Consider the following 27324-nt stretch of genomic DNA (forward strand, 5'->3'; position numbering starts at 1 on the left):
CTGCACCAACAGGTCGAACAAACCGATATTTCTCTTTCTCTCTCTTCCTCTCTAAAATCAATGTGTTTTGTTGTGTGTTTTTTTAAATCAATAGATAAAATTAGCAGAGTTGGGATTTGAACCCAAGCAGTTTGGCGCAACACAGCGCTAGGGCCCCTGCTTGCACAAACATGACAAAGCCCTTATGTGCTAAAAAGAAGGGTGTTTTTAAGTCGGAGTGGACTTAAAAAGGACAAGAAGAGGGAAAACTAAGAAGAGAAGAGAGAAGAACAGACAAAACAATCAACACAGGCCCCGGCGGTGTAGGCAGCTGCTGAAATATTCTCTTTAGTGCTCTTATTTTAAAATAACATTTATGCTCCTTTATTCTTTTTAAGGTTATGATTCTAATATGCGCTCATAAACATTTCAAACGAAATTTTTTAAAAGTCACCGTCATTATGGACAACGGTATGGAGGTTCCTCAAAAAATTAAAAATACTACTACCATAGGATCCAGCGATCCCACTTCTGGGTGTGTATCCGGAGGAAGTGAAAGCAGGATCTCAAAGACATACCTGCACTCCCGTGTTCTCTGGAGCATCATTCACAATGGCCAAGATGTGGGAACAGCCCAAGTGTCCGTTGACAGATGAATGGATGTTATTCAGCCGTGAGAAAGACGGAAAGCCTGCCATCGGTGACACATGGATGAACCTGGAGGACATTATGCTAAATGCAACAAGCCAGCCCGGCCGGCCTGGCTCAGCGGTTGAGCATCGACCTAGGATCCAGGAGATCACGGTTCGACTCCCGGTCAGGGCACAGGCCCGGGTTTCGGGCTCCACCCCCAGTTGGAGGCAGCAGGAGGCAGCCGATCAATGACTCTCTTATCATTGATGTTTCTCTCTCTCCCTTTTCTTCTCCCTTCCTTTCTCTGAAATCAATAAAAACATATTTTAAACAATAATACTGTAGCCCAGTCAGGCGTGGCTCAGCGGTTCAGCGTCAACCTAGGATCCAGGAGATTGCAGTTCGATTCCCGGTCAGGGCACATGCCCGGGTTGCGGGCTTGATCCCCAGTCGGGGGCGTGCAGGAGGCAGCCGATCAATGACTCTCTCATCATTGATGTTTCTCTCTCTCTCTTCTTCTCTCTGAAATCAATAAATATATATTTTAAAAAAATACTGTATTGAGCACTAAAATATGCTAAGAAGTTAGATTTCAGGTGCACTCATTATACATACACAAAAAAATGGCAACTAGTTGAGATATGTTAATTAGCTTGATTGTAGTAATCACTTCACTATGAATATGTATGTCAAATCATCATATTATACACCTTAAGTATACATAATTTTATTTAAACATATATAAATAAACGAAAAAGAAAATCAAAGAAGTCAAGCATGGAAGTTCTCTCTGACCCCTCATCTATTTATTCAATGCAATATCACCCTGTATGTTCAGCTCTACTGCATTCCTTTTATTTATTTTTTAAAATTTATTGTTGAAAGTATTACAGATGTCCCCTTTTTTCCCTCATGGATCCCCTCCACCTCGCATCCACCCTCAGGCCTTCCCCATACCAATGTCTGCGTCCGGGTTATGCATATAAGCATATAAATTCTTTGATTAATCTCTCCCCACCCACTCCCCCACCTTCCCTCTGAGATCTCTCAGTCCGTTCCATGCTTCTATGTCTCTGGATCTTGCATTCCTTTTAAAAGCTATATAATATTAAAGAGGTTTTTTTCACGCATTGCCTTATTGGAGAACATTTATTTTGTTTGTAACTTTCTTTTCACTACTTCATATAATGCTTTAGTGAATGTTTTTATAGAAATATCTTTGTCCCCTTATGACTATGTATGCCACATATATTTTATAAATAGTTATTCCCAATCTGTCATTTTTTTAAACTTAGTTTGGGACAGTGAAACAAGGAAGGGCTTAGTTTAGAAGAAGCAACAGGAGAGCCTAGGCGGGCTGCTTTGGGTCTCTAGGAACGTTATAGGGAAGAAATGAGCCCAGGCGGGCTGCTGTTGGCTCACTGAGAAGTCAGAGAAAAGGGGACCTTGGAGACGAGGTCAAGGGGTTAGCCCTGGACAAGCTGCCACTGCCCATTGCTCCCATGGTTGCAAGTCTCATGGGGCCTTTAGAACTTAGGGACAAAAGGTACGCCTGGGAAAGAAAGGTGTGGGCGTGCTCCAGAGGGAGCCCACCAAAAGTATTTTTTAACGATAGCTTTCCCCACAGCAGAATTTCTGTGCCTAATGGAACAGGATAGTAAATTCATGCTTTCATGGAGTGAGTTAAATATTTATCAAAGGTCTATTATGCCATGAACTCTTGCAGGCGCTGGTAACATAATAGCGATTATGACAGATAAGTTCCTTGTCACCTCATGGATCTTACATTCTTGGGGAAGAAAGCAAACAACTCGAGTATTAATACACACAGTGAAATCCCTTTCTGTAGTGGTTGCCCAATCTCAAGTCTATAGTAACATATAAGGGTACACAAATACAAACACTCCCCTATCGCACAAGACTATCAACCTGTTTAAATTTTTTCAGCCTGATAGATTAAAAAAATTGCATTCTTTCATTGGATTTTTCACAACTTTGCATAGCAGGGGTTCTAAACGTCTTTTTATGTTCCTCAGCCATTTCTTTTGTGAATTGCCTATTTGTATTCTTTATTTTTTATTAAGTCATTTGTTTTCAGGTGAGCTGTGCTTACACTACGTATGCCACATATATTTTATAAATAGTTATTTCCAATCTATCATTTTTTTAAACTTAGTTTGGGATTTTTTGGCAATACATAAGTTTAATTTTTTTTCTCATGAAATCATTCAATCTTTTACATAGTGGCTTCTGGTTTTGTGCTTGTTAGGGGAACAACTTAGGTTTAACATTTAAATCGGTAAGGAAGCTGGACTCCATCTGGGCCACAATCCAGTCTCTCTCTGAGAGTTGTCCCTCCCAACCACCAGCGACTTCCTGGGGCTTAAGTATTATGGCCCTGACTTCCCTGCACAGAGGTTGACACATACTGAGCCACCCTCAAACAAAGAACTCTTTTCCTTCTAATCCTGCAAAAAAAACCACTGCTGGCTGTGGGAAACTACCTTCCCGGTCTGCCCTCGGGCAAGCCCTGCTAATCCATAAAACCTACCCTTTGTTCTGGGTGCCTGCTTCTCCCTGTCTCTCCATCACTCTTAACTGTCAATTAGAGGTTCACTCTCCCCAACTGGCCCTGTCACCTGCACACAGCACTTCATTCCCACCCTCACCCAGTGAATCACACCGGGAACTTCTTAGGGCTCAGATCCGGGGTACTAGTTCTCACAGCCAGGGCCTGGTAGACAGTAGGTGCTTCCTAAATGTTTGTTGAATAAATATATAAACAAACAAGTAAATTGAGTGCTTACTATAAGCACTTAGCCTATAAATATGTATATATAGGACATTCTTCTGTAAATACTTTCCTACTTACAAAGTAACATATGACTATTATAAAGTATTTACCGTTACAGGAATCTATGAGACATTCCTGTCCCCCATAATCCTGCCCCTTAGTGGTAACCACTGAGAACGATTTGACATACAAATATTATTTTGGATTCTTCCAACAGCTGTGCAAGATAGGTGTTATTACCCCATTTTCCAGTTAAGGAAACTGAGACCCAGAAAGGTGTAGCAACTTGATCAGGGTCACAGAGCTGGCTAAGTGGTTGGTTCAGGCTTGGCAGGGGCAGCCCCTCGCTCCTTTCACCGAGACTTACTGTTACACCCACAGGTTAGCAAATGTAAAATGCTGAAGTCTTTTGTGGAATTAAATGGGATAATGGGTGGCTGCTAGAATTAGAAGGATCCCCTAATGGTTTCTCTTGAATTTACCACTTTTGATCCTTCAAGGATTCTAATATTCTGGAATTTGGTGCATAACCCAGGATCACACGAGGTGTTCACCAGCAGAGGTCATGGACCTGGACTTAGCTTGAAAGAGATTATGATGGGGGACGCATCCTAGACAAAACTCAGGAGACTGGAGCCCTAATCCTGGCTGTGCAACACACATGCTGTGTGACCTTGGGCAAGTCATCTTGCCTCTCTGTTTTCACTTTGTGTTCATAAAATAGAGATAATAAAACCTGTCCTCACTGAGTCACAGGGTGATGGGGAGATGATGGGCATGAAACTGGACATGTGGGGGGGCCTCCTGCTCCTTAAATCTCTTGTGCTTTTCTCTCTCTTTACATTTGTTATCCTGCATTGGAAATATCTTTTTACTAGTCTGGCACCCCTGAGGGGAGAAAGGGAAGCAATCATATACACAAGTAAGCACCAAGTCCTACTTGTGCATTAGGTTTGTTGGACAACAAGGGGTTAAGCTTGCAAACTCCAGAAACAACTGTTTGGGTTCAAATTCCAGCTCCACTAATTCATAATTGTGTGGATTGGGGCAAGTTACTTACCCTTTCCAGGACTCGGTTTCCTCTTCTAAAACAACAATAAGGACAGCACACACCGCATCCTGTTCATGAAGAGATTAACTGAGTCCTTCATTCCACTTACTGTGGTTAGAACAGGGGTCAGCCAATTACAGCCCACGGGCCAGATCTGGCCCACTGTGGATTTTCACGCAGCTCACAGCTTTTACATTAATAATTCCATCAAAAAATTAGTGAAAATTTGTTTCCCCTTATGTTATCTAAGTACCTACATGATAGCTTCAATTTTGGCTCTTTGCCTGCAAATCTTAAAATATTTACTCTCTGGCCCTTCACAGAGAAAGTTTGCCAACCGCAGGTTTAGTATAATTCCTGACCCCTAGAAAGAGCTGGGCGACTGTTAACTATCTATTACAATGATAAGAGATAAGTATTTTTATCTCTCTTTTCACAGATGGCAAAATTAAAGTTTAGAGATGGGGAGTGGCCCTGGCCACGCCTGTGATTCTGGCAGCGTCGCTCTGGGATGTCTGGGGCCCACCCGTGCGGGTGAGTCCTCGGTCATCACCTGTCGGCTCCTAGAGGCCTAAGGATCCCTGGTCGACATGGAGTGGAGCAAATTCCCTTCGCTCAGGGGTCTCCCCTCATCCAGTCTGAGGATCTCAGCACCCCATCCTCGTCCACCCATCATGCATTCATAAAACAAATACTCATGAAGAGGCTCTGGGCTTCGTGGTTTCCCTTCCAGGCCTGAGGGTGGGACAGACAGGCAACTGGGGGGCTCCTGCCAGGGCCTCCCCGCTGCAGCTCAGGGTGGGACAGGAAACTCCGCCAGAGGATGACCGAGGAAGGATGACTCGGGGTGACCGCGAGCAGCTGCAGAGAGCAGAGCCCCGAACAGGGCTGTGTGTCCCCGATGGAGGGCTCCCGCCTGTGAACGGGCATCATAAATCTGGACGGGATTAAAAGCTCAGGGTCTGGAATCCCAGCTCCAGCCACTATTTCTGTGGCCTTGGCCCAGCCACTTCCTCTTCCTCTGAATGGAGGCAGGAGTGACCTTAACAACCATCGGGGGGGGGGGGGGGGCCTTCATTTTGCAGTCGAGAAACTTGTTACGGGCTAAATGGTGTCCTCTGAAAATTCGTATGTTGAAGGCGTACTCCTCCGTGCGTCCAAATGTGACCTTCTTTGGACATAGGGCCTTTACAGAGGTAATCAAGTTAAAATGAGGTCGTTAGGGAAACCTGGAGGCAGCTGTGCGAACAGGGAGAGCACCCTGTGACGACGAAGGAAGAGGTCGGCGTGGTGGTTCCACAGCCAAGTGTCTCCAAAGGTCACCTGCACAGCAGCAAAGCTCGGAGGGGCCCGGACCACCTTCTCCCTCGTGGCCCCAGGGAGGAACCGACCCTGTTGACACCTTGCTCTCAGACGTCCAGCCTCCGAAACTGTCAGACAATGCATTTCTGTCCTTTAAACCAACCGCATTGTGGCACTTTGTTACGGCAGCCCTAGCAAACTGATACAAAAATTGAGGCCAGGAGACCTGTATTCTAGCCCCAATTGGATTTCGCTGTGTCACAACACTTAATCTTGTCCTAGGATCAGTTTACTCCTCTACAAACTGTGATCAGGATCCTAGCAATTCAACAAGTATTTCAGTCACGTATTATGTTCCCAGTCCTGGGAATTCAGAGACAAATAAAAGCCAGTCCTGGCCTATGGAGAGATCACGGTGGGGGCGCAACACTGTACATCTGTTGTAATTTATAGCGCAGTAAAAGGTTATCTGTAGGTTGATAGAAATCTGTACCGAGTGCAGTAGGAACAAAGAGGAAGGAAAGGCCAGTTCTCCCTGGAAGGTGCAGGTAACACAGGAGCTGGGCTTTGAAAGGTGGGTTAGTATTCACCAGGCTGGGAAGGCCAGGCGGGAGGGTGGCTGAGGCACTCTAGGCAGAAGGAACAGAACAGCTTGGCAGAAAACCAAAGAAATGAAATAATAGCAAGAAGGTTTGGGGGAACTGCAAGTCATTCAATAGTGTCAGGCCCGAAGAAAGTTGAGAGATAGGAAGAGGACTGCCCTGAGAGTTGGCCTGTCACTGGAGTAGAGTGTTAGGGGCATGGACTCTTGAGGGCCTGGAATCAGATTGCCTCCTGCCAGGTATCCAGTGTGACCTTGGGCAGCTTAATCAACTGCTCTGGCCCTCAATTTCCTCACCTCATTTATTCATTCGTTAGACTATTAAACATCTGCTCTGGGTGGGGCACTGTTTTTGGTGTTTGTAATACAATGGTGAACAGGGCAGTCGGGGCTAATGGGTTCTTGTCCTTATGGAGCTTAGTGTATTGGGAAAGACAGACTACAAAACGAGTTATGTTTATGAGGATTAGGTTTAGCTGCTAATGCAACTAAGCCCAAATCAATTTTGTCTGGGTGGTGATCCAGGGTTTCTATGCCATTCTATGTCAGAACGCAGGTTCCCTCTGTTTTATGACTGCACCATGCTATGTCTTAACCTAAAGATCCAGGTTCTACACTCAAGGAAGAAATGAAAAAGTGAAAGGGACACCAGACTCCCTTAAGAAGAGTTCATACTTAAGACTCTTGCCCAGCTGGCGTGGCTCAGCGGTTGAGCATCGACCTAGGATCCAGGAGATCGCGGTTCGATTCCCGGTCAGGGCACATGCCCGGGTTGTGGGCTCGATCCCCAGCGTGGGGCGTGCAGGGGGCAGCCGATCAATGACTCTCTCATCATTGATGTTTTTATCTCTTTCTCTCCCTCCCCCTTCCTCTCTGAAATTAAAAAAAAAATTATATATCAGCATCTAAAAATGGGGGATTGTGGAGATTCATTTATCAGTGAACTAGAGTGAACAAATTTCGGGATGATGGCAAACGATGGCAGAGAGTTAACTGATGACACGCATTGGGTGTGCGAGGAGGGGGCTGCGGGAAGAGAGAGAAGCTGTTTTCCACAGAATTCTCAGGCGAATCTGCCTGGGAAGTAAGAATTGGGATAAAGCGTTGGAGTCCGAAATGGGCTGTAAATGTGGGTCCTCACTGAATGTCCTGCTCAAATGCCCTTCAGCCACACAGAACGCAGGCTCTGATGTGAGGGCTCTTCTCTAAAGCAATTAAATAAGCTGTGGAGACAGGGAGGACAGCCAGGGTGGAAGTGACTGCCCCTGTAAATCTCTCCTGCAGAACCCCTCCAGCACCATGACGCTCCCTCCCACTCCTAACCCGAGGCCTCAAGTCAGAAAACCTCCAGCAAGTTGCCATAAGTGCCAGGAGCCTTGCACCCCGCCTTCCTAGAAATGCACACCCAACGCAGCTCACCAGGCATTTGAGGAAAGCCTGCCACATAAAAGCAGAGGACCAAGATCTACAAGTAAGAAAAAAAGACCTCGGAGGTAAAGAGATAACCTAGGGGACCCAGTTAGCATTCTTAGAGAAATCTGAAGTTATTGCAATCCATTAAACAGTGACAGCATTCTTTTAGAGATGAACAGAGAGCAAGAAAGACTTACTGGCATGAATAGTGGTTGTTTACATTTTTTGTGTGTGTCTTTTTTTAATGCAGTTGGAGAATTTTAAATAAAAGGTGGTAAAATTTCCTAGAATGTAGAACTAAGAAGACAGGTAGAAAATCTGAAAGCTGACTCAAGAATAAATAGACAACTTGAAACACCAGTCATCAGAAAGAGATTGGAAAGTGCTTAAAGCTCTATTATTGTTTAAAAGGTATGAGGCCAGATGTCCAATGAGGAACGGAATATTTAAGTGGTCTCAAAGTAATGTCCCACAAATATTTACTAATTACAAATTGAAAAATGGTAACTTTGCACTGAAGAGACTAGGAGGACACCAGCTTAATCAAACAGTCAAAGCTAACATCACCGTGACTGGACAGCTGACAGTTTACAAGGGACTGAGCATTGAGAAGGACACAGCTCGCTTCTATGATATTCCTGCTAAAAATGCCCAGCCTGAGCCTAATCATGAGGAAACATCAGACAAACCCATCTGAGGGACATTCTACAAGATAACAGCCTGGATTCTTTCAAAATGCCAAGGTCGGAAAAACAAATTAAGGCTGAGGAACTATTCCAGATTAAAGGAGATTTTGAAAAGGACAATTAAATGCAATTTATGATCTTAGATCAGATCCTGGACCTGGGGGGAGGGGTTGGTAATAGTTCTAAGTGGCATTACTACAACAATTGATAATTGAATATGGGTCGTATACAGGTAATAACAACACACTTACATTAAATTTCCTGATTTTTTTCATTGTTTTGTGGTTATATAAGAGAATGTCTTTGTTTTATATGGAGAGAGAAAGACTTAGAGAGAGAGAAAGGGAGAATTATAATTGTGAAGGGCAAAATATAAGTAATTATTGAATCTGAAATACCTTGTACTGTACTGTTCTGTAAGTCTAAGATTATATCAAAATTTTTAAAAATTACTTTTAATAAAGATATCAGATCAGATGATTTCACAGCTGAATGCTTTCTAACCTTCAAAAATCAAATAAATTTAATGCTATTTTAGATAATATTGAAAGCCTCAAAATTTATTTGTATAAAACTAGCATAACTTTAAAGCGTAAAGTTGATAAAGAAGCGCACGGAAGTATATACCAAGTTTCCATTATATGGATGTAAAAGCTCTTAATAAATCCTTGACAATCCAAATCTAGCAACATAAAAAAAAATAATGCACTCTGGCCAAATAGGCTTAATTCTGGGTATGTAAATGCACTAACTATGAGGACATATGCTGATATAAATTTAAAAAGAAAACCCGTAAGATTATATAAATTGAGCCCTGGCCAGGTAGTCCAGTTGGTTAGAGCGTCATCCCCTATGCCAAGGTTGCAGGTTCGATCCCTGGCCAGGGCACATACAAGAAGCAACCAGCGAATGCATAAATAAGTGGAACAACAAATTGATGTTTTGCTTTCTCTCTCCGTTCTTCTCTCTCTCTAAAATCAGTTTAAAAAACGGTAATTAAAAAAAAAAAAAAGGTTATATAAATTGAAGCTAAAAGGGCACGATCAGTTGTTCTTAATAAAAACTCTTAGGTAAAATATGAATAAATGAAATGACATGTTTGCAGCAGTTTCACTAATAATAGCCAAAAAAATGGAAATAATGCAAATAAGAGAACTGAAAAATAAATGAATAAGAGAACTGAAAAATAAATGTTTTCTATTTATGTAGTGAGATTTCATAGAGCAATGTAAAAACAGCCTGCTCCACAAAACAGCCTAGGTGATTCTCATGGTAAGAGAAACAAGCCAGATATCAGAATACATACATACTCTATGGTTACATTTATATGAACCATTTAAATAGGTAAAATTGCTCTATCATGATAGGTGATTGCTTTGGAGGGGTATTGGTGGAAGGGGTAAAGGGGAAGCTTCTAGGTGCTGGAAATATTCTCTGTTTTCATCTGAGAGATGGCTCTATGGGTATGTTTCTTTCTAAAATTCAATGAGATAAATAACAACTACTTAAATATTATTATTTTTTAAAGTCCAACAACTTATTTTCCAAAATTCAACAGCAAACATCATCCTAAATGGTTGATCCCTAAAACCATTTCCATCAAAATTGGCAGAAGTTAGGGATATCTGCTTACATGTTACTAGTCAACACTGTTTTCAGAGATTTTCTCAAATTCAATTAGACGAGAAAATGAAGAAATCTGCATAAATATCAGAAAAAAAAGAATAAAATTATTATTTCCAGATCCCTTGAAGCTTCCACACCACTTCTCTGGTCCCCTTAGAGCAAAATGTCTCAAAATAATTTTTGTAATCTTATTGTCTCCCCTTTTTCTCCCTCTATTTTCTCTTAAATCTTCTCCAGTCAGGCTTGTGACCCCACACCTCCACTGAAACAAGGTCACTGCGACCTTCATGCTGCTAAATCCAAAGGTCAAGTCTCAGCCCCCTTTTACTTGCCCAGCGGGCAGCATCTGGCCTGGTCGATCACTCCCTCCTCCCAGACACCATTTCTTCATCTAGTCTCTGGGACACCACACTCTTGTCCTTTTACTTCTCTGGCGTCTCTTCCTCTGGATTCTTTGACAAACTCTCCTTTCCTTTCCAACCTCTAAATGTTGGCGCTCCCCATGACACAGACCCCTTATCTGGCTCCTCTTCCTAGGGGATTTCATCCATTCTGTGGGTTTAAATTCCATCCATTTCTATGCTGACAACCACAGATTTGTATCACCAGCCCTGACCTCTCCCCTGACCTCCAGACAAGGAGTCCATTGCCGGCTAAACTTTTCTACTTGGCGGCTCAAGTAGGCCTCCCCAACCTAACCTAATCAGAATGAAATCTAGATTTTCCTCACAGAGCTTGCTCCTCTCACAGGCTTCCCCATCTCATTGGTGACAGCTCCATTCATCTAGCTGTTGGGGACAAAAATATTGTATCCTTCTTGATTTTCTCCCGTGTCTCTACTCTCCAATCCGTCAGCAATGCTGTCAGCTCAGCTCTGTCTTTAAAATATATTTCTAACTCGCACGCTTCTTACATCCCCCCGGTCCCCAGTACAAGCCACCATCACCTTTCTCCCGGATTATTTAATTTGGCTCCTTTAGCTTCCACCTTTGCCCTGCCCCATAGTCTATTTTCCACTCAGCATGCAGAGCAATACTTTCAAAACTTGTCGCTTTTCAACTTAATTCTTTATCTCCAAAACACGTCAGGCACGTGCTCACCTCGGGACCTTTACCTCTGCCAAGAATGTTCCTCCCAGTGATTCACATGATTCAAATCATTTCTCAAGCGTCAGCTGACCACAGGGCCTTCCCCAACCAGTGCATCTAAAAGAGCCCTTCTAGTTACTCTCTATCTCTCAGCTTGCTTTCTTTTCTTATGGAAGTTATCATCCCCTGGTATATTTTATATTTGTTACTTGCGATTGATTATCTTTCTCTCCTCACTAGAATGCAAGCTCTTTAAGGTCAAAGAGTTTTATACGTTTTGTTTATTAATGTGTTCCCAGCACCTAGAACCCTTGAACCCATAGCAGTCCTTGTTCTGTAGGAGTCGTTCTGTACGTATTTGTTGAATTAATGAACGCTGAATGATATTTTTATTTACTTAGGAAAACCTAATGAACTCTAGTAGAAGGGAAAAAACCCCCACACCAACCTACCAGCAGCAGGTGGAATGGTAGCTCCCTAAAAAGATATGTCTACCTCTTGGGACCTGTGAATGTGACCTTATTCGGAAAAAGAGTCTTTGTAGAAGTAATTAAGTTAAAGACGTTGAGACAAGATCATCCTGGATTATCTAGGTAGCCATAAATCCAATGACAAATGTCCTTATATGAGACACAGAGCAGAGACGGCCAGAGAAGAGGAAAACGCCATGTGAAGACAGAGACAGAGACTGGAGTTATTCAGCCACAAGGCAAGGAGCGCCTGGAGCCACCAGGCGCCCGAGGAGGCAGGAAGGCCTGCCTCCTGCAGGGCGTGGCCCCGCCACCTTGAGTTTGAACATCTGGCCTGCAGAACTCTGAGAGAGAAAATTTGTTTTAAGTCACCAAGTTTGTCACAGCATTTGTTATGGCAGCCCTAGGAGACCAGGCCACTACCAGACGAAAGAAAATTTGGTAAGGAGGTGACTACAAGATAAACATGACAAAACCAATAGTTTTTCTTTGTACTCTCAATAAGTGATTAGAAAAAATAATTTAGGAGAGCCTATATTTTCTAATTTTTCTGGATTAACTTCAAATCTCAGAGGAAAAAGACAGAGATGAGTTCAGAAGAATATCTAATCACCAGGAATTCCAGAAAGAGAACAGAGAAGACATGCTATTCCCAAGAGAGGTCTAATAACACTGACCCTCAGAGGGAAGGAGGCTGGGTCTCAATCTGATCATTCCCAGAATGCGGATTTCCTTTGGTCCCCCTGTCTCCATCCAGGCACCAATTTGGAGAGGGAGCCCATGTCTGGCCACAAAGAGTGTAATCACACACACACACACACACACACACACACACACACACACCCGTGCACATGCTCACGCACACACAGCAGGCAAACCAGTCTTACTTTTACATAACTAATAGGGGTCACTCCAGGAATCCTCCCTGGACAGCTCGGCCCCTAAATGACTTTCTGTGTCCATCTAGGCCGAGAAGCAAGCAGCAATTTAAAAATAGCAGCTTCTCTTGCCAAACCAAAAATTAAGGTCTGTCTCACCAGGCAGCCTTCTAGATTATTAACAGCTAAGAGACCATTAAAACTTGCCTGGTCCTGCCCACAGCCTGGAAGAATCAGAAAGCCCCAGCTAGCAGCGCTATCAGGACCTTAACGAGACAGCTTTGGCTTGCATCTCCCCTTATTTACAGCGACCTTGAGCTCATGGCTCAAGGTCGCTCACCTAGTGGACTACCAAACTCAGATCCGAGCTCATCTCCTGTGCCTTTCTCAGTCCACTGTTTAGCAGGCTATTCTGACTGTGATGATCCTGCACAGGAAAGGGTAGTCAGCGTGACGGATGTCACCACTGGTCTGCTGGTCATTGTCCAACCACCGGCTGCTGGGTAAAAAGACAGCTCTGGTTTGTAGCATTTGGTGATTTCCTCGGTGTGAATACTCTCACTGCGGCTGATTTCAAGCTGATCTCCAACTCAACATCAACCTGAAAGTTGAACAGTGGAGTCAGCAGCAGAGGTGAGCAGACTCCAACATCCACGGTAAACTCAGGGCCCCTCCTGAGGACATGCTACCAGGGTTCTGACCTTGTAGGTCAAGTCTTGCCTCCATCCCACCTTGGCATTTTAAACATAATGTCACTTGTAGGGATTTACACTGAGGCAACGTGAGCAGAATGGGACAGAAACTCAGGTGTCTTATAGCCTTGGTTCTCAGTAGCTGTCCCACCACCTACGGCCAAAGCTACCTATTAAGCTGCTGCACCAATCCGTGGCCTCGCCTGTAAAATCAGGATATTGATACCTGACAAGGTGGTTATCAGAAATAAATAATATCCATGTACTTGACCATCAGTCAATATCTCTTCCTTCCATACATTACCATGAGCAATGGCTTATAACACTATGCGCAAAAATCCGAACATGAAACACTTCCTATGCTGTATCATCAAGGAGGTGCTGGTTGTCTGGGATGGAGGCAGGGACATGAACAGAGAAGGCAAGAGGGACCTTGCCAGGTGATGTAAATATTTTTTACCTTGAGAAAGGTGAGGGTTACAGAGGTGTATGCCTTTGTCAAAATTTACCTAACTGTACATTTACGAGAGCTGAGGATGCCCCTGTTAAAAATGAAAAAAGGTGGGGAAGGGAGCATGGGAGCGTAGATTACAAGGGACTTTAAAAAGCATACAGATTAGCACGGGGTGAGGGTGAGAGAAAGGGCTGGGTGAGCCGCTCACCAGGCCAGGCTCAAACCCTCCTCGGGGGCCTGACTCTCTCTCGGGCATGGCAATGTTCAGGTGGCTGCTGCTCAGTGGCCACGCAGGCCCGGGCGTAGGCAAGGGCACTTACACTGCGGGGCATCACTACCCCTCGCCAACCATCTTTCCAGCAGACCAGTGCCCCAAGGCCACCTGCGGAGGGAGCCGAACTGGGAGGCAGAGTTTAGTCCAGGCTTTCATTGCGCCAGGGCTGAAACCAGGCCATGTGGCTCAGCTGGAAAACCTCGCCCTGTGGAGCCGGCGGTCGGACCCAGTTTATCTAGCAGACGTGCTAATCAACCCAAGCACGCCTTTAAAGACCATTAAGCAGCCCTTCCTCCTTCCTGCTTCCTGGACTCCTACCGCCAGTGCCCTGGGCACTGCACTGAATTTGACCCTCCCCAGCCCAGTGGCATCTGTGATCTGACTGGGAACTGTCGCCAAGATACCAAAGGCTTAGGAAGTCCAAAGGAAACCTGTCCTGCACTATTAACAGAAGACAAAAAATGTCAGAAACATTCTCTTGAACAGAAACCAGTAAGATCCGGCCTCTTTGATATCCTTTCCTACCCCGAAATAGTGCCACATATAAGCCAAAAAGCAACTGTTATTTCAAGATGAAATCTGAGTAATTAGTAAGATGAGCAGAACTTCCTTTTCCTGTCATGCAGAAGATACTTGGCCCAAGACCCTAGCAGATATAAATTCTTGCATATTGTCTTCCCTTTTCATTTCTACGAATTTAAATCTGTAGACCAAAAGGGGGGCAACAGAGTTCAACGTTAAGATCTAGCTTTTGAAAGAGTCTAATGTGGTTTTCACTTAGTTGTCTCCTGTGGGTGAGCAAATAATATAGAAATGTCTAAACATCAAATTATACAGACTTTAAAAAAAATTTTACAGTAAAGAATAAAAGAGGAATGGAATGTTATTTCTGTTTATCTGTAAGAATAATGTGTTTATAGTGTTTCCCTATTTTTCTGGGAAAGTAATACAAAATTACATAATATTAATTTGGGGAAAGTATCTCAACAGGGGTTTTTGGGCGAACTAATGCCAGAAAACCACATATTCTACTCCAGGGTATAATTTGTGATGCTCTGTGTCTGCAAAATGCAACTCCAAATGAAGACACCTTGACTTGCAGATTGGATTCTGCGGAATATAAATTCACTATTGCCTCTAAAATAGGAAACTTGTAAACAAGTTGGCCACATATATTGATTTAATTTTGTTGATGTACACAATTTCAGTTAACCTGTTTCAAAAATAACCCCGATAGAATTTTCTTTATTTAGTTGACTAGAGAGAGAAAGAGAAAGAGGGAGAGGGGGAGAGAGAGAGATTCGTTGTTCCACTCATTTATGCATTCATTGGTTGCTTCCTGGATGTGCCCCGACTGGGATTCGAACCCACCACCCTGGCATATTGGGATGATGCTCTAACTAACAGCTACCTGGCCAGAGCCAGACAGAATTTTCAATAGTCAATCTGCTATAAAAGTCCATCAAGTGACATATCAGAAAATAGTATTTTTATTTTTTTACTGTATTTTTATAGTTTTCAATTACAATTTACATTCAATATCAGTTTATATTTCCAGTGTAGAGCATAGTGGTTAGACAATCATATATTTTACAAAGTGGTTCCCCCTGATATTTGAAGGTGGGTGTTTGAAATATTGAGACCTAATTGGTTTGTTTGTTTTCATGAGTTCTCTCCCTTATTTTTTTCTTTTTTGCTCAATCCCTCCATCCCCCTCCACCCCCCCAATAGTCCCCCAACCAGAGTTGTCTGCTTGCTCTCTACCTAAGAGTCTGTCAGAAAATATTATTTTTAAACGGTTTGCTTTTCTTTTTCCTTTGAAAGCACGTGTGCTGAGAGTTACAGTTCATGCTGGGAATTGACGCCATGACATGAGTGCTTGAACAAGAACCAAGGTGCTTGAGTTTTCTCAGGGACAAGCTGAATTAGATCTTGTGTTATCAGAAGATACTCAGCTTACGAACTGTATGGGTTGCAATCCACTGCCCAGCTTTTCTTTCTGCCCAGAAACATTTGATGGCTAACAAACCAAAGTAGAATAAAAGAAACAAAAGATAGCCCAGGGCTCTGGGTACAGCCAGCATTCCCTGTCATTGGGAAATAGGAACACATTGAGCATATAATGGGGGGAAAGTTCTTGACACAAATTACAATTGTAGTTAGTAAACAGGAATAGCAATAAAAAGATTTTACATGGCTAGGGTCACAGGTCAAGGAGGTCTTGGAAAGTAATTTAGTTTGCTGCGGAGGGATCTTTGTCCCTGGGGAAAGCAGTTGGGACTGGCTAGCTTTCAGGGCCCTCCCGTCTCGGGCCATTGAGTGTAACCTGAGCAGCAGTTGGATCGTGATTATTGTACTGGATTCTTAAGTGAGGCAAAGGGGTTAGGTGCTTATGCCAGGCATGGGGTGGGATGGGGTGAATCAGTGCCCTAGAGATGGAGGGGTCCCTGGCTATGTATAAAATGGCCCATTTCACCCTGCCTTTACTTTGGGCTAAATCAAATTCACATTCGCAAGCTGAATGCTATTACGTGCCCTTGAAAAACTGTCCCACCTCATAATATTTTATTTGAGGCACTTAAAACATGAAGGCTAGCAAAAGGTTCTCATAATTTTTTGGCGAAAAATACTTTTCCCCCATACTTTTAAAATCTTAATTCACTGTTGGCCTTTCAAAACGGACAAGACTTTTAAAAGGATTACAACTCATTTTACTTTTAACATTTGTTTCTTTTTAAAAAAGAAGTTTTTGTTGATTTTTAGAGAGAAAGGAAGGGGGTGGGGAGAGAGGGAGAAACATCGATGGGTTGCCTCCTGTTACAGCCAGAGATCAAACCCACAACGTGGGTATGTGCCCTGACCAGGAATCAAACCAGCAATGCTCAACTAACTGAGCCACACCAGCCAGGGCTAACATTTGTTTCTTTACGAAATCTTCTATATTGTCACATTTTTATATTATATAATATCATGTGCTTTCCAAAATTATTGTCAAGTATTAAACTATATGAACTGTCAATAGGCTTTAAAGCATTTTCTATTGCTCTACTAGAACACAATCAAATTTCAGGGGAGAAAATAAAGATAATACTAAGAAGTTGACCCAGAAGGGAAAGAGAGGAAGGAAAAGGAAGGGAAAGAGAGAGAAAAATGAAGAGATATGGAGGCCAGACTGAGAGTATGTACCAAGCATTCCAGAAGTTGAGAATGGGGCAAATGACAATGAGGCAATACTTGAAGAAATAAGGGCTGAGCATTTTTCCAGAATAGGAGAAAGACATTAGCCTTCAGACTATAAGTACCCAAACACTGAGCAACTTCAGTGAGAACCAGTCATCAAACTGATGGCAGTGGTAACCTCTGAAAGGGGTGGGATCAGCATGATTTTAGCTTTAGCTATAATGCATACACTTTTCATAAGGAGACTAAACCTGTGAATTTCATATGCAGCCAGGAACTATTTATTTATTTATTTATTTATTTATTTATTTATTTATTATTTATTTATTTTAGAGAGAGAGAAACATCGATTTGTTGTTCCACTTTTTATGCATTCATTGGCCGCTTCTTGTATGTGCCCTGAAGGGGAATTGAACACGCAACCTTGGTGTAGCAAAACAGCACTCTAACCAACTGAGCTACCCAGCCAGGGCCTTGGGGGGAGAAATCTTGAGTGAGCAACCACTTGGATCCTCACATAGTTTATCTGCCCACAAGATGCCAATGCCTAGGGGAGGGGACAGCCACAGAAAGTACACTGTGCAATCTCTCAGACACGTGGTGACGACATCCCCTGCTGGGGCGGCAGCTCCTCTTCGCCGCGTGCTGATAACGCCGGGTGCTTCACAAGCGGCAGCTAATCTAAGTCTCATGACAACTCTGCGAGGCTGGGCTATTGCAGTTTCCACCTTATAAACAACCTAAGGCGTCCAGGGCAAGCTACTTGCTTGAGGATAAGAGTGTATGTTAATAATCACAGCAGCTAACACTTAATATATGCTCACTACCAAACGGGCGGCGTTCTGGGACCGTATTCTGTGCATGTGCTAACAACTCATTTAACCCTCACAGCAATCCGATAAGCAGTACTAGTTCGCCCCATTTTACAGGTGAGGAGACTGACATCCAGATGATTTAGACCCCTGTCCAAAAAAGTAAGTGGCAGAGCTAGGATTTGAACTTCACCTGAACAGTCTGTGCTCTGAACTTCATAATATTTTGCATATGCGGTGAGAACACCAGAGAGGCTAGGAAATAATCCGCCTCTGAAGAGGAGGGAGCAGGGCAGGACCCTTTTGAGTGGGTCTTGGAGGCCAATAGGATTTTGCCAGGCAGAGCTAGGGAGAAAGAGCATTAAACAGAAGACAAAGCATGAACAAGGGGGCAAGCTGGCATGTGGCCTGGAGGGGGTGAGAAGAGAGGCCGTGTGGGCAGGAATGTCCCATTGAGGGGAGGGTCTCTGCTTGAGTTTTAATCCCAGGCCATAAAAATAACCCACCTGCTCTCAGCTTCTTTCTTTCTTTTTTTTTGAGACAGGGTGAAGTTTATTTTTTCTTTTTAATATATCTTTATTGATTTCAGAGAGAGGAAGGGAGAGGGAGAGAGAGAGAAACATCAATGATGAGAGAGTCATTGATCGGCTGCCGCCTGCACGGCCCCGTCTGGGCATCGAGCCCACAACCTGGGCATGTGCCCTGACCGGGAATCAAACCCCGATCTCCTGGATCCTAGGCTGATGCTCAACCGCTGGGCTCTTTGTCTGTTTAATAGAGACCATTCTAGGGCCCACCTCAAGGGGCTATTGGAAGGACTGAATGAGGTACTACACGAAGAACATTTACACACCGTGTGGCACATCAGAAGTCCCCGTACATGTCAGTTATAATTATGAATTATTACACAAGTGAGTAGAATTGCCTTCTTACATTTCTGTATTGGGCACAAGTCTTTGTTTCAAGTGATGGAAACCCAGCTCAGACAAATGTTTTTATTGTTTTGGAAGACACACTGCTACGGAAAGTGCAAGGGTCTAGCTTGCACTAGTTTCAGCGACAGCTGATCCAAGGACGCAGACACGCCGAGTCTCTCATCTCCCCTCTCTGTCTGAACTCTGTGATTTCAAATTATTGGAGCCATGACGGCCAGCAGCTGTAGAATCCCCCAGCTTTACCACCCAGCAGGAAGGCTGTCCTTCTCTCTAGCTCTGAGTTTAACAACCACAGGGGAAGCTCTGATAGATATAATGTGGCCAGGGAGCTGGGGGCCTGTAAGGCGGGGGAGCACCCATTTGAAACAGCTGGTATATGAGGGGAGAAAAGGACAGGGCCATCTCCCAGAATAAGGTATAGTTCTGGGCAGACAAAACAGCAGAATACACCCAAAAAAGTACATTCTTGCACACACTGCTTTTTGCATAGTAACAGGGTCAATGTCCTTTGTTTCTCAAGATTCAACCTCACAACTAGACTCTGTATATGTGTGTGTGTGTGTGTGTATGTGTGTAAAACTTGCTTTTCTCTTTGGAATCTTGTAACATCTTCTTTTTGTCCCTATTGTTCTGAAATTTCCTGCCCATATAACTTGGCATGGGCCAAGTTTCATCTAATTTTCTAGGGACTCAGTGGACCTCACTATGGTAATGAATGCTCTTCAGAGTTCTGGAATTGCTGGGTTTTTGGTGTGTGTTTTTTTGAGGATTTCCTCCCCTGTTTCCTCTGTTCTTTCTGGAACTCCCAAAACTCAGGTTCTAGACTGGCCCTCCAGTTTTCTGATAATTTCTCTCCTATTTTCTATCTCTTTGTCATCCTGCTCTACTTCCTGTGACATTCCCATAACTTTATATCCAACTCTTTCTGTTCTAAGTTTCATTGCTGTTACCATAACTTTAATTCCAAGGGCTGTTTCATATGTGTGTAAAACATCATTTGACACAGAAAAAAAGGTCTGAACTTCTTAAAGCATCCCCATGTGCAAAATAAAGAACAAAGTTCTTTTTATGAGATTGACTTTCACAGTATCAGGTCCAGCTCAAGAAGATGCTTTTGAACTTCACACAGTTAGTAAGTAGCTAAAACCAAGGTCCTGGCCGGGTAGCTCAGTTAGTTAGTGCATCATCCCAATACACCAGGGTTTCAGGTTTAATCCCGTCAGGGCACATACAAGAAGCAACCAATAAATGCATACATAAGTGGGAAAACAAATACAAATTGATGTCTCTCTCTCTCTCAAATCAATAAACAACAACAACAAAACGCTTCTGTGCAATTGCCCAAGTGCTGATTTTACTGGCTGATGCAGAGCTAATCAATATTGCATTTTGGACCAAAAGAAACCCCACGTTTGGAAGCAGTAGAAATGGGATAGGTGCCACCTTACACTAACACTGTGACATTAGTAGGCACATAGACATGTCAGGTGATTTAGCTTCAATCTAGAAAACTGTTAGAAACAGTAAAGCTTTTATTGTAGACTGATGACCCTACAGGCCTTAGTAATGGTTAGAATCCCCAAAGAGAAATGTCTGGAAGAACATAGGAAGTTCCAAGACAATCTACTGGGGGTGCAATGTTTAAAGTGGTAATGAACAACACTTTGAAACACATGAGGTATTCTGGAAACACTGCAAGTCTGAGTAGGAGGGCCCAGACAGGAAGAGGTGCGGCTCTGCAACAACAATTCCTGCTAGGAAACCGGAGTCAGGAAATACCTGTCTTATTTGTACAAAAGCTTCCCTATGTAAGCATGTAGACGTTTGCCTGTGGATCTGAGTTCCACATTAAGTGAGGTTATCAAAAGTGATGACTCTAGAGATTCCAAGGCGGTGGCAGATTGAGTAGAAGCTACACTGAGATTCTCCCAGGAGCAAACTGGAATTACAACTAAAATATAGAAAAACCATCCTGAATCATCAATTGAAGACGAGCTGGAGAGCACCCTCATAACCAAGGATGACAAATGGAGACGGCGTAGAGACTGGTGGGAAGTGTGGAGGCGCGAGAGGGCTGGCCGGGCTCCCACAGGCAGCAGCTGAAGGTCCGGAGGGAGATCTCAGCTGTGGGGGGCTCCCACTGAGGACTCTGGGGCCTGAACCCCAGGCTGGGCTTCCCAGCCCAGAGCACCAGAACTGAGAAAGGTGCCCACATAACATCTGGCTGTGAAAAGCAGCAGGGTTTCTGTCTGCCAGGGACAGACAGCTGGAAATGCAGGCACCCTCTTAAAGGGCCAAGGCACAAAGTTTTGTGTGCAGCCACTCACCTTGGGCTCCGGCGAAGGGAGGGCAGAGTGGACTGGAGGTATGTGAGGAGAATCCAGGGTTTCTGGCTATGGAGATAGAGCTCAGAGGGCAGTCATTCCCTCATACTGCAGAGGACATCTTTTTCAGGCAGACATTTACCATCCAAGCAGCTTTTGCCTGGGCGGGGGTTGGGGGGAGAAGCAATTGCCCCACCTGTTGGAAAACCTCTAGTCCCACCCTATGGAGTTTCTACAGCCTGAGGCTCATTAAGAGACTGAATAGCAATCAGCCTCTGGGTGCTTTGTCTTTGCCTGATTTATTTGTGGACTCAGGGCTTGGAAAAGCAGAGCTTGGTGGGCATCTTGGTCCTTTCCAAATGCACCGAGCTGCAGCAGAGGGAACCACAAGCTGTGGAGTGTGGAAAATTTCAAACAGGGTGCTCAAGGTGAGTCACAAACAGCCTCTGACATTAGCCTGCCCCAGAGAATATCCAAAAGACTGGGAGCTCTAGCAGATCTACCTAATACATAGAAACAAGCCCAAATGGGCAACCAAAATGGGGAGACAAAAAAACAAGCCCCAAATGAAAGAACAAAAGAATTCTCCAGAAGAAGAGCAAAATGAAATGGAGATAAACAATCTATCAGAGACAGAGTTTAAAATACTGATCATGCTCAACAGCATGAGAAAAGAAATGGAAACTATAAAGGAAATTGAGAATGACATAGTAGAAATAAAAAAAATTGGAAGGAATAAACAGCAGATTAGGGGAAGCTGAGGATTGGGCTCAGTGAATTAGAAGACAGGGTAGAAAAAAATCATTCAAAGAACCAAGAAGAAAAAACAATTAAAAAACAGGACAGTTTAAGGGAGCTGTGGGACAACATGAAATGTAACAATATTTGTATCATATGAGTACCAGAAGAAATATTTCTTCAACCTGTTTGAAGAAATAATGGCAGAAAACTTCCCTAACCTGCTCAGGGAAAAAGTCACACAAGTTCAGGAGGCACAGAGAGTCCCAAGCAAGAGGAACCCAAAGAGGCCCATGCTCAGACACATCATAATTAAAATGCCAAGAATTCAAGACAAAAGAGAATTTTAAAGGCAGCAAGAGATTAGCAATCTGTTACCTATAAAGGAGCTCCCATAAGGCTGTCAGCTGATTTCTCATCAGTAACTCTACAGGCCAAAGGGAATGGCATGAAGTATTCAAGGTAATGAAAAGAAAGGATCTGAAACCAAGAATACTCTATCCAGCAAGGCTATCATTCAAAACAGATGGTGAAATAAAGAGCTTCCCAGACAAAAAAAGGCTTAAGGATTTTGTCACCACCAAACCAGCATTGCAAGAAATGTTAAAGGACTGCTGTAATAAGAAGTTGAAATAGAGAGAATGAGAAACAGAGGCATAAAGAAATAAAATGGCTATAGATAAGTACCTGTCAATAATAACCTTAAATATAAATGGATTAAATGCTCCAATCAAAAGACATAGAGTAGCTGAATGGATAAGAAAACAAGACCCAAATATATGCTGTCTCCAAGAGACCCACCTCAGAGCAAAAGACTCACACAGGCTGCAAAACAAACCAACCACTTCTGGAGGATTTTAAGGAGAGATGGACAGTGATATAGTCATTGTAGGGGACTTGAACACCCCACTGACTTTACTGGATAGATCTTCCAGATAAAAAAATCAACAAGGAAACAGTGACTCTAAATGACATACTAGATCAGATGGATTTAATTGACATTTACAGAACATTTCACCCCAAAGCTGCAGAATAGGCATTCTCCTCAAGTGCACATGGGACATTCTCAAAGATATATCACATGTTAGGACACAAAACAAGTCTCTACAAGTTCAAGAAGATTGAAATCATATAAAGCATCTTCTCAGACATTTACACCATGGAATACTATACAGCTATAAAAAAGAAGGATCCCTTAACCTTTGAGACAGCATGGTGGGACCTGGAGAGTATTGTATTAAGTGAAAAAAGCCAGTCAGAGAAAGACAAGTATCACATGATCTTACTCATATGTGGAATCTAATGAACAAAATGAACCATTGAACAAAATAGATGCAGAGACATAGAAGCATGGAACAGACTGATGAATCTTAGAGGGTAGGAGGGGGGTGGGGGGAGATTAACCTAAGAACTTATATGCATATATATATAAAACTCTTGGACACAGACAATAGTGTGGTAAAGACCTGGAGGTGGGGGTGCAGGGTGGAGGGGATCAATGGGGGAAAAAAGGGAACATTTGTAATACTTTCAATAATAAAAATAAATTAAAACAAAACAAAACAAAATGATGACTCTAAGTAATACAAGCTGCAACAGTCTATTCTGTTTAAGATCAGAATACCACTTGTGATATTTTACATGGGCTTCCAAGAGACAAATTTATGGCTTAAATAAATACCGTTTACCAATAATTCTTACTTTTCTGACTTGTTGAAGGTTATTCTTGCCTTTTATTCACCTGACATTTAAAATTTATTGATTGATTGATTGATTTTAGAGAGAGAAGAAGAAGGAGAGAGAGAGAGAGAGAGAGAGAGAGAGATCACTTTGTTGCTCCCCTTACTTACGCATCATTGGTTGGTTCTTGCGTGTGCCCTCACTGGGGATCAATCCACACCCTTGGCATATGGAGACGACGCTCTAACCAACTGAGCTGCCAGGCCAGGGCTACACCTGGCTTGCTTTAGATTCCCCCCAATCACCTTTCTTCTCATTTTAGTAAGAAGGAACACTTATTAAAGCGGGTGTACAATCTGCCATATTTAACTGGAAATAAACTGATTTTTTCCAAACACTTTTTTGAACTTTTTTTTTCTTCTCCCAGTGGGAAACCACTTGGAAGTCTAATACATTAAAGAGAAAAAGCAGAGTTGCTTTCGTTGGGGTGGAAATGAGACGCTCTCCACACAGGCTGCTTTCTAGTTCTGAGTCCATTAATCTCCAGACCAAGGTTTCACTTGACTCAGTTTGTCTCGATTAATTGGCAGCAATAATGTGCTGCTTCTCAGTCTGGCCCTGTGCTAGTTCCTGCTCAGGTAGCTAAGGCCAACAAAGTCCCTGCCTTCGGGGAGTTCATGGTCCACTGGTAGAGACAGACGTGTGTATGAAGAATTATGAGGTTTCCAGACACTGAAATGAGAAGTGGAGTGGGAAGCAGCAGGACACTGTCTTTCGGTTGCTCCTAATAGACACCCATTCAAACCGGCTGAAGCAGAAACAGGGGAGTGAGAGGGCATTAGAGCCATGAGTGCCTGGGATGAGTCCCCAGGGCCAGGCGTGCAGGCAGGAGGCCTGGACCCAGCAACCAGCAAAGCCACCCTTCTGTTCGCAGCTGTCCTCTGGCAGTCACGTGGGCCCTGCCTTCCCTGCTAGTCACTCTTGGAGTCATCCTTCACCCTTGTTTTCTAAACCTCTCTGCAATCTGTCAGTAAGTTCTGTTGACGTTACCTTCAAAATACACCCAGAATCTGATCCTTTTCACCGGCTCCACCACTGTTTCTGATCCAAGCCACCACCTGTGCCGGGGATCTTGCAGTGACCTTCTAACAGGTCTCCCTGCTCTGCCCCTGCAGCCACCATACTGATCATGCTTGAGAGGGCAAGTCAGATCATGTCACGCCTCTGCTCCAAACTTCCCTGTAGCTTTTCTCACGTATAAGGCCCTGCAGACCCAGCCCCTGGGGCTTTTCTGACTTTATCTCCTACTACCCTCCCCCTCCCCCTCTGCTCCTGCCTCAGGGGTCACCAGGCAGCCGCAGGGCCTCTGCTGTTCCCTATCCCTGGACTGTTCTTCCCCCAGGGGCCACATGACGGTGCTTCCTCTCTTCCTTCAGATCTTTACCCAAATAGCACCTTCGCAGTGAAGACCTCCTGAACACCTTCACTATCCTCTCAGTACTGGCCCTCTCCTGTCCCACTTCTCAGCTTTATTTTCTTCTCCTTAACTCCTATCACCATCTAACTTTATTGTTCTTATTTGTCTTGCTTGCTCTCTCTCCCCCACTAAAGTGTACCCTCCAAGAGAGCAGGCGGTTTTGCATTTGTGGTTCACTGTGGTACTCCCAGCACACAGAACATTGCACAACACATTGTTATTGCTCAACAGATATTTACCGAGTGAGTGAGAGTCCGTGTCCCCCTTTTCTCTCTGTAGTCAGTGGTCTCCTCCATCTCCTTGCTTTCTTGAACATCTGGTGGTAAGCTGCTGGGTCAATTCTGGAGCTGGTAACAAATTCCAAATTCTCAGCACAAGAACTCTGACTGACCCAGCTTGAGTCAGAGGTTCACCCCTGGACCCACCAGCTATGATCACTGGGGTGGGATCATATCCACACCCTTCTGAAAGGTTAAGGTCGGTGATGGTGGTGCGCAGGGCAGGCTAAATAGCCATCTCAGATGGGTGAATAAAGAAAAATTAAATTTATTAAAAGGGGGTGGGGATATCCAAAGAGAAGGGCTACACAGCACTGCGCCAAAGGGTATGGGTCCATGATGGCAGCAAAGATATACCTGGGACAGTGGAACAAGAAAGGGCATAGAAGAGGCAACAGGAGACCCTAGCTGGGCTGCTCTGGCTCCCTGAGAAGTCAGAGAGAGAAGGGGCCTTGGGGACAGGTTCAGGAGGTAAGCTCGGGATGAGCTGCTGCTCCCCATTGCTCCCCTGGTTGCAAGTCTCATGGGGTCCCCTTGGAGGGATGGAGATGGCACTGCCGCGCTCCCCTGGTGGGGAGCAAGTATGGGGTCCTTTGTCCTGATTATCTCTTTCTTGAAGGGGGAATCTTAGGGGAGGTCTCAGGGGAGGTGTCAATAGAATATTCATCAGCTTTCCAGGTGTGCTCTTTCAGGGGGCAGGGGGCCATTAGTGAGTGTATCTGGTCCTGAGGCAGCCACAGCATCACCTGTACCATTTGCTGCTTTGCTTATCTGGGCCTGGAGCTGAAGTCCAACTAAGGCCTAGATGTTATCTTGAGGGAGGAATGATCAGGGGGTCTAAACTGGGTGACCAGTGATATGCTAGGGGTTAGGGGAGGGTAGGTTACCCTGGGGACAAAGTTCTTGTTTTCCTAGTTTCGCCCCTTGCTAGGCATTCAGGGCTTCCTGCCCTCGTGAGTCTCCATACCTGAGTTTCTGTACCTGGTCCATCCAACACCTTCTCTGGAGTAGGGGTCACTTCCCAGGGAATCAGGGCTGGACCGACAGCCCAAAATGGCTCTATGAATGTAGAGAAGCAACTTACAACTTATCTAGGAAGCAGTTATTGCCATCTCAGTTTTTTAAACAAGAAAAACAACCCAACTCTGTATTTTTAGTTCCTTTTACATCTGTGACAAAATGCTAGTCAGATTTCCTGCCCCACTCAACTTCCCCCTCTTGACTTAATCTGCCCCGGCTCCCATGGTCCTTCCTACTGCTGTTCTGGCCAGAGGCCGGGGAGGCAGCTGGGATGGACCCTGGTGGTGGGCTCCAGAGCAGAAGGGTCCTGCTGGAGAGTCAAGACCCTGGTTGGTCCAGGGGCCAAGCCCAAACTGTGGGGAGGCTGAAGTGATGGGAGGGCGGTGCTAACTGTGAGTGGTGGACATTGGTCTCTATAGAGAGGCAGAGCCAGGCGGCCCAAGAGCAAAGCAAAGATAAGGGACAGCACTGCCTCAGAGAGAGGAAAACCGAGAGAAGATGCCTGACGGCTTCTGTGCAGTTCTTCCTTTCACTTAGGCAGCGACCATTTGTTGAGTCTCTTCCTTGCATGGAACTGTGCTGGTCACTAGGGATATGCATGAACAAGACAGAAGAGGGAATTTTCTTGTGGAGCTTGCAAGGCAGTGGGAGAGAGAAACATGACACGATAGTCATATGGATACTTAACCCATTATTTAGAAGCGTACTCACCAATGTGATTTAATGACAAGACTAATTAGTTATTTACAAGTGCTGCAAAGGTAAAGTACGGTGTGCTGTAATGAAGTACGATACGGGATGTCACCCAGCCTGGGGCCTCAGGGAGGGCTTTTCTGCTGGGACTGCAAAGGTAAGTAGGAGTTAGCTAGGCAAAGAGGGAGGGAGAAGAATATTCTAGAAAGAATGGGTTATGCAAAGGCCCTGAGGCAATTAAGAGTA

The 27324-nt window shown here is 44.1% G+C and overlaps 1 long non-coding RNA gene across 1 annotated transcript in view; it reads right to left on the reverse strand.

The window, feature by feature from the left end:
* Positions 1-366: 366 nt before the first annotated feature.
* The window catches only part of LOC308561113, a 31191-nt gene continuing 4233 nt past the window's right edge, over positions 367-27324 (reverse strand). The window contains exons 2-4 of the long non-coding RNA XR_013999437.1: positions 26333-26424; positions 25327-25434; positions 367-696 (exon numbers count right to left, since the gene is read on the reverse strand). This is a non-coding gene — a long non-coding RNA (uncharacterized lncRNA). The remainder of the gene's footprint in view (positions 697-25326; positions 25435-26332; positions 26425-27324) is intronic.

This window comes from Miniopterus schreibersii (genome assembly GCF_964146895.1).
Source record: "Miniopterus schreibersii genome assembly, chromosome: 8".
NCBI lineage: Eukaryota > Metazoa > Chordata > Mammalia > Chiroptera > Miniopteridae > Miniopterus > Miniopterus schreibersii.